Source organism: Aptenodytes forsteri, unplaced genomic scaffold (assembly GCF_000699145.1).
Source record: "Aptenodytes forsteri isolate BGI_AS27 unplaced genomic scaffold, ASM69914v1 Scaffold65, whole genome shotgun sequence".
Lineage (NCBI taxonomy): Eukaryota > Metazoa > Chordata > Aves > Sphenisciformes > Spheniscidae > Aptenodytes > Aptenodytes forsteri.
This window is the reverse complement of record NW_008795127.1, coordinates 5,002,341-5,010,442: the sequence shown is the minus strand read 5'-3', so window position 1 is coordinate 5,010,442 and position 8,102 is coordinate 5,002,341.

Sequence of the window (8,102 nt, the reverse complement as noted above, 5' to 3'; positions counted from 1 at the left end):
GCTCCCCGGGCTGTCGCGCAGAGGTGACCCTGTGTGGAGCCAGCCCCTGGCCTGGGAGGCGAGGCAACCTGCGCGGGCAGGTACCCCGGGAGACGAGGGCAGAGGCAGGAGCTTGTCACCCATCCTCCATCAGGAGAGAAGAGCTGTCGCTGAAACGTCGTGGTGGGCAGCAGGCGTTGGCACGCCTTTGCTGCGCCTCAAGATGTACACTGTGTGCATCCTACTCTGCTTTTCGTCTCTGGAGCGGTCCTAATGAAATTTTTCTTTAATAGAAAGTATTATTTTGCAAATTGAACCGCTACTGATAGTGCCAAACCTGTGTTCGTCTTCTTTGTATTTAGGAAAATTCTCTTTTTAATGTTAAATTTTCTGTGGAATGAAAGGTTTATGCAGAGCTTCATAAGAAGTGATAGCATAGCACTTGGTGCAAATAAGTAATGCTTCAGTTGGACTAATTCAGCAAAAACATTGGTCAACTGACCATGGGTAACAAAAAACAGTTGAAGTGACCTGGAAAATGAAGTTTCATGTGATAGGGAGAAAATCCTGCACAGTGCCATATGTAACGTATGGTAATGATAGGGTTTTTTTCATTAAAAAATTAGGTATTTCTAAAAATGTCAAGAGCCATGATTAGGTGGTTTGTCAGTATGGTATCTGCTAAGACTGGAAATCAGTGGTGCAAATGGCCTGCTTTCTGTAGATCAAGTTTATCATACAATATGTTTGGGAAGAGGATCTGCATTTTTGCGATGGAGGCCTTGGGCTTAAGTATGAATGTTGTTAGCCCTTCTGCCCTGAGTTGTTCGCCAAAAGGCAGATTCTGTTGGCAACATCCTTTATGAAGGGAAGTTGAGCCAGGTATTTTTGATTATTCATGTATTTGTCTTGAGTGTGTCTCTATGGCACAGAGGACCAAAGACAAACTCTTTCAGCCTTTCATACTGTTTTGATTTGACAGAACTTTTACATTGTTTTACTTGCCTGGTCTTAATTCTCACTCTTATTTCGAGTGAGAAATGCTGCACCCTTGAAAAGTCAATAAATTTAGTGTGATGTGTAATTACAAATTTTCACACACATCATTATAAAAGCGTTGAGGTTGCAAAGTCAGAATTAAGGTTATATTTGAATCAGTGTAAAATAAAAACAAGTATAAAATATATCTTCTATGTATATATAGACTATTTTTCGAAGACAAACACCGGGGGAAAAAAGGGAAAGAAAAAAATTAACGTGCTTGGTTTTATGCTCCTATGTGGAAAGAGGCTCTAATTAATTCTGTTTTCCATTTGGATAGCAGAAAATTTGAAAGATTAAGTTGAAATATGTCCACTCAAGTTTCAGTGGCTAGACTAAATGCACAGACTGACATCTCAGAATACTTACCTTTTTGTTGCAATTTTTTATTTTTGAATGAGTGGTCTTATTGATTTCAAATTGCAGATCTGAGCGCTCAGCATTCCTGAAAAAACATCCTTCTAATTCAGCCCCCCCCAAAATGAGGCTCAAATAGCTGTGGAATTTTTGGTCCAAGGTAGTGGGTTGCTGTGCTTTTTTTATTATTGACTGTCGTGCTGCAGAAGGGCTTGTGTGGTCTTTGGGGAAAGACCACAGTTTGAGACCAGATCAAGCTGGTGAACTACCAAGAGTAGTTTGACCATGAGCTCCATGTGCAATCTGTACTCCATTTATGATTGCCCTCTAGACCTGTGATGAGCACCAGCTTTTTCATTACAGGTTTCTAAAACATCTCCAGAGGTGTCTTCTAGGGGAAAAAAAGGATGCAAATACTGTGTTCAGATTGCATTGAAGGGTATTCGTGGTATTGTGCAACGGTATTGTATTGTAACGTCCTTTATTAGAAGGCTGAATTCATGTTGCCTGAGTGATAATAACTTTTTTACTTCCTAATTTTAAGTGCTGAGCTTAACAACCTTAATAGCATTTAACAGTTTAAAAAACATAATAACGTTTGAAGTAGAAAATTCTGCCATGAAAAGTCATATTAGTATCAGTGTTACTAGGATCAAGGTTGGGGGTCTTGGATCTACTGCAGAGTGTGTTTGGAGTAATGGCTGGAGAATGATAACCTGCAGCTTCTGTATAGATGAGTTTGATGGAAATGTGATGCACATTTTGCTAGGAGGTTTTTACAATTATATCATGTACTGACCAAGAAAAAATGATGAGGCTCAAGTATCTTGGGATCCTTTCCAGCTGCTTTTGGAAGGTCAGGGAGGAGTCAAAGACATTTATCCTTTACTCCTGATGGACAAAGTCTGACACCATTTTCTGGGGCTTTCTAGGTTTGTCCGCCCCACACCCCTTTACTGTTTCTCTAGCTCCCCATTTCATTTCCAGTCTCAGTCTACTTTTCATTCCACCAAGGCAAATTATCCAACATCATCTTTTTTTTTTTTTTGCTTCCATGCAACCCAAACTTTTCTACTTCATCCTAATATTTCCATTTGCATGCTTCTTCCTAATCTTTCCTCCAGCAGGATGCTTTTCCCAGGTGCTTTTTACTTGGATCATTGGAAGCAGGAAGCAGGTGACGTCTCTGTTGTCAATGTCTTGCTGTAGAGATCTACAGCAGCTGGTAGAAGCAGTTACACTGAACATTTCTTGCATCACCCCTGGGGCTCTGACCTCGAATGACCACAGAGCAGGTTCAAATTTTGGGCAACTTGGCTAACAAAATGAGTATTTTTGCATGACGGTTTGCATAGGCTCATAACTTCTTAACAGAACAACCACTAAAAAAAACCCAGTCCTGACACTAAAGTGACCACCCCTTGCAAAATGTGAAATCCTTTCCTTTAAAACGTGGAGTTGCTGGAGATTCTTAAAAAAATTTAAAATGGTCTAATGTGGGCAAAACAAAATCTATCTCCTCCCATAGTTTTTCATTCCATTCAAAAAAGTCCATTCCGAAACATTAATTGACGATGGATAATGTCATTTGTAATGGTTAACACATAGTAAGTTTATAAATGAAAACAGTATCACAATGTAAAGTATTCAGCTATTCAAAGTGTTCAAGAGTATTCAAGATACCTATGGCTGTCTCATCCATATTGTTGGGGTTTAACCCTGGCTGGCAGCCACCACACAGCCCCACACAGCCGCTCGCTCACCCCTCTGCAGTGGGATGGGGGAGAGAATTGCAAGGGTAGAAGTGGGAAAACTTGTGGGTTGAGATAAAGACAGTTTAACAGCAAAGCAAAAGCCGCGCACGCAAGCAAAGCAAACCAAGGAATTCATTCGCTACTTCCCATTGGCAGGCAGGTGTTCAGCCATCTCCAGGAAAGCAGGGCTCCATCACGCGTAACGGTTACTTTGGAAGACAAGCACCTTAACTCTGAATGTCCCCAAAGCTTTTATTGCTGAGCACTATATCATATGTTATGGAATATCCCTTTGGTCAGTTGGGGTCAGCTGTCCCAGCTGTGTCCCCTCTCAACTTCTTGTACACCCCCAGCCTACTTGCTGGTGGGACAATGTGAGAAGCAGAACAAGCCTTGACACTGTGCAAGCACTGCTCACAATAGCCGAAACATCCCTGTATTATCAAGACTGATTTGGTCACAAATCCAGAAGTTAGCACCATACCAGCTACTGTGAAGAAAGTTAACTATCCAGCCAAAACCACATATCTAGTTTTGAATTCCCACGTCTTTCTTATTTCTTGAGATGATTTTTTGTAAAAGTGTAATAAGTGGAATGTCTGCCTTGTTTCATCTAGGCAGCTCCAGCAGACAGAATAGGTTTCTGATCCCCCTAAATACTAAAAAAGGGGGGTTAACCTAGTTTAAGTCTTGACTTTCGAAGAACAACTGTCTTCTTGCAGGTCACCTGCTTCCAAATAATCTTCATATGGCCTGTGAAAGTATCTTGAGAGTTGTGCTGGGCCCAGTTAGTATCCCTACAGGTTACTTTTCTTCAGTTTCTATCACTGAGTCCGAATAATGCTTGGCAGTAGTGATGGAATATTTAAGAATATAAGGTTATCATATATACCTGGATAATTAGTTGCTTTGTCCTGCTGCTGTCATCTAGTATTTCCTGATGCTCTAGTATTTATGGAACCAATAAATTTTAAAAGGGCTTTTAGATTCCAGGACTACCAGTGATGATTAAACAGATGATGGGACACCTTCCCATTCTTAGCCAGTTCAGAAATGAGGTACATCATTTGAGAGTAGTTGAAAAAAACTATGTTTGAGTCTCCTAGAGAAACACAGTGTCAGAATGGTCTGCAGATCTTTCTCCCTGTTCTATGAAACTCTTACTGTATGAAACCTGATGAGCAACAGATTTGTGAATTTATGTGCAGGTGAATAAAAAGATGCTGTTTGCTAGAAGTCAAGTAAGCTATGATATGTGTCACCAACATGGGGTCAGCAGCGTGGCAAACTTTTTGAACAGACAAATCTCATGTATATGTACAAACCAGTACAAAAAAATACTTGCTTGACCAAGCATATCATTGGAGGCGTTCTGGTAGAGAGTAAGATTTGTTACAGAAGCAGCATGAAGCTAAGCTCCCTACAGGATTCCCTTTTCCCAGATGCTTTCTGAGAATAATTCCAGTTCTGAGGACTAGGGGTTTATATGTGATTACCTGGAGCAAAATCTTGGACACTATAATAAAGCAACAGTTTTAATTCCAGGGTTGCTGCCACATAACATTTCAGAACCAAAGTAAAAGTCTGCACTCGGAGCTGCTGGTTTTGTATCTGAAGGTTTTGGTGAAGACTGGGAGAGCTCCTTTAAAGTCTACGAGATGCTTATGCAGAGCAGGAAACTCTTTGAAAGAACTGTTATTTTGATACAGATTCTCTGTATTGACAACTGAGAACAGTATTGACCCAAGAAGAGTCCTGATCCAACATACTGCTTATGAAGTATTTACCTTGTCGATGCAACTGTGTATCATGTTCAGATATTTTTCAGAGAAATACAACAATTATACAAAAACATAATCCAGTGTCAGAATTCCTCAGAGGAATTAGTATTTGTCTTCTAGTTCCTTGCTTCCATGTTCCTTACTTCCAAAATTGCAGTGTCATTTGTAAAGCTTATTAAAATGGTCTTGGAAATACCAATGATGCCTCTCTGCACTCCAAAGAGATCTTTTTTATAATCATGTTGTCATTGTGTAAAGGTAGTGTACTCCAGGTCTCTATTTATTTTTAAGAAATATCCTCTGAGAATCACTTCCTTCAGAGGTTATTTAGGAATTAAAAGGCGGGCAGGAAGAGACAGACACAGAATATGTACTTTATCACATTTCTTGAAGGCACACTCATTTCCAGGAGAAGGAAGCTGCATACTGCGGATGTTTCCAGAGGTTTTTTTCCTAGTACCTCAGCAGTACTGTCAAACTCTCTCTTTGTGAAAATACTCAAAAGGTCAAGTTTATTTGTAGCAGCACGTTTCTAAGTGGATTACATCATGTATTTCCATCTCTGTGAAATGAAGAACAAGACTTTAACTCCAAAAAGTAAGGCGAACTCCCCTAGGGAGGAGATTCTCCTGCCTGCTCAAAGAGGATGCTGTTCCAAGAGATGCGTAAAGCATCGTTTTTACAAGAACCACTTGTAGCTAACCTTTTCTCATAAGCTTTGTGCATTTCATGTCATAAGTCAATTGCCAAATATAGGAAGATGGTTTGCTCTTTGATAACATCTGAAGCTCCTCACTATCGTCATCCTGAGAAGGATACTGCTTGCCAGCCAGCTGTAGTGAGAGCCATGCTGAAGGAAAAGGAAGGTCTCAGCATTAATTCTGTGTTCCTCAAGATGTTAAAAAAGGATAATACATGTTTGGGAGAGACAGATCCAGCTACTAGTATGTTTTAGTCTTGCATGCAGTGAAGCATATGGACATGTATAGCAGGATATACACACTGATGGAAGCTTCTTGAAGAACTGCTAGAGGTTAAGTAATTTCCATGTGAAACTAATGTAAGAAGGACTGTTGGAGAATATTTTAGCGTAATACTTATTTTGGAGGATTTCTGGAATAGCTGTGCTTACAGGTAAATATTGTTACCCCAAGGATTTCCTGTAACAGAATTGTATTTGAACAGGGCCCTTTTTACAGCATTTTAAACACATTCCAGCTTCCTATGCTTGTAAATATTTTAATATAATAATGTCCTTATCTCAGTGAAGCGGGATCAACTAACAGAATTGTTGGCTGTACTACATCTAAGTAGTCTGCTAGAAATATAACTTCAGTAAGCATCAAAACAGTTTTGTCTACTTTGGGATTTTCCCACACTGGGAACTTGACGTTTAACCTTTTGGCCACCCAGCATGAAAACAAAATTGCGCTACTTTTTTTTACATGGGAGCATATTAAATAAGCCTGAAGTCAAATATAAACGAAGGAAGTAAGGAACAGCATTGCTTTGAAAACCTTTTTATTTTAATAATTTGCACAGATTCTCATTGATGGAAGACAGATTACTTTGCAAGCAAAAATTCAAAGAAACTCACCCACTTGAAATAAATTAGTTAAAGATTAAACTACTGTAACAGAACATATTTTTGACTGCAAGCAAAAGGTACTTTTAGTAGTAAATGTTGGCTTCTTTAGCTAAAATAGTCTCACCTTTATCTCAGTTGGAAAAAGCAAGAGAACACTGATCTGACTTGGAACACAGCAAAGTTGTGTTGTTTTATGTGATACTGTTGGAGCGTTTTGCCTCATATACTTGCACACACAGCATGTGTATTTTTACCTATTTGTTTTGTAAAATATTTTGCATTATTTGTGGATATTCTCAGAATCTGGGAGTTGGAATATTGTTCTGGGTTTTGATAACAGATTCTTGCAGATTACTTCTGCAGAGCTTTACGAGCTTGTAGGCGTCAGTTTTTCTAATTTTTAAGTGGAAAACCCTGTATCTGGCATTTAAGCTTGTCTCTGTCGGAAAACTAGATCTTTTGCCACCGAATAAAACTTCTGAATTACTGACTTAATGTAATACGAGACTTAACACTGGGCAAAGAACATTTCTTTTGTGTTTTTTAATAGAAAGGGTAATGATGTCATGTTTTATCTTCTGCACTTTACTTCCACTGAACCTGAGCCTTATCATTAGCATTTATTGATATTTTCAGATAGTTTGGGGTCCTAACTACTGCAAAATTTTAGTTATTTTAATGTCACTTTGTGAGCTCATGTCCTGCGTTAGGGCATCTTATGTCAATGTAGTTATTGCATGGATTTCACTGGAAGGCCATACAGGCTAGTTCATGTTATACCAAATACAGACAGACCATATATCTGAGGTAAGACAGCCAGTAAGACAAACGTGGGACCAGAAATGGAGATTAGCCCATGCTTCAAGGAAGTTCAAGTAATACATGGAAACCTTTGGTGAGAGCACCAGACTTTCAGGGCATTTTGACTGGTCTCCATCAATAGACACAGTATATGAAAGATGAACCCAAAATGGGAATGGGTTTTGGATGCTAATTTTGCTTGATAGAAAGCCTAGATCTTCTTCACTCAAGTTTTTGCTGTGAATAGAAGGAGAAAATACAGAAGGGTATCATTCTAAAAGAGGTTCTGCAAGGAATGCTTTCAAAATTGGTTGACTTAAAAATGTTGAGTGTCCATAACAAAGACTTTCATCTAAAGGATTACTACTCTGTGAGACACGTGGTGGTGGTATTGTAGCTTTAGATGGCCCTCTCTAAATGCAGTACTTCCAGAAAATAGTTTTTAGGAATTACCTTGAAATATGTTAGTGAGAGAGCATTATCATCATATTTTCATTTGCATAATAAATTTGAAACTTTTGAGGCCTTTTCCAGATATTTTAGGCTGTTCGTAATATGTTTGTAGCATAGATTTACAATGGAAGCACAGGTAATTGAAGAATGATACTCTCCATTCAGAGAAGTACCCCGCCAAATTACTATTTGGTCTTCAATTTCATTTTTACTTAACTTGATTTGATAAGCTGATGTTAAAATGGACTTTCTTATGGGAAATGTTTCCCTGTGTTTCCTTTGCCTGGTGGTGGTTTGCATATAAGTGCTGAATCAGTTTAACCATTTTTAGAAAGTGCTTTGAAATGT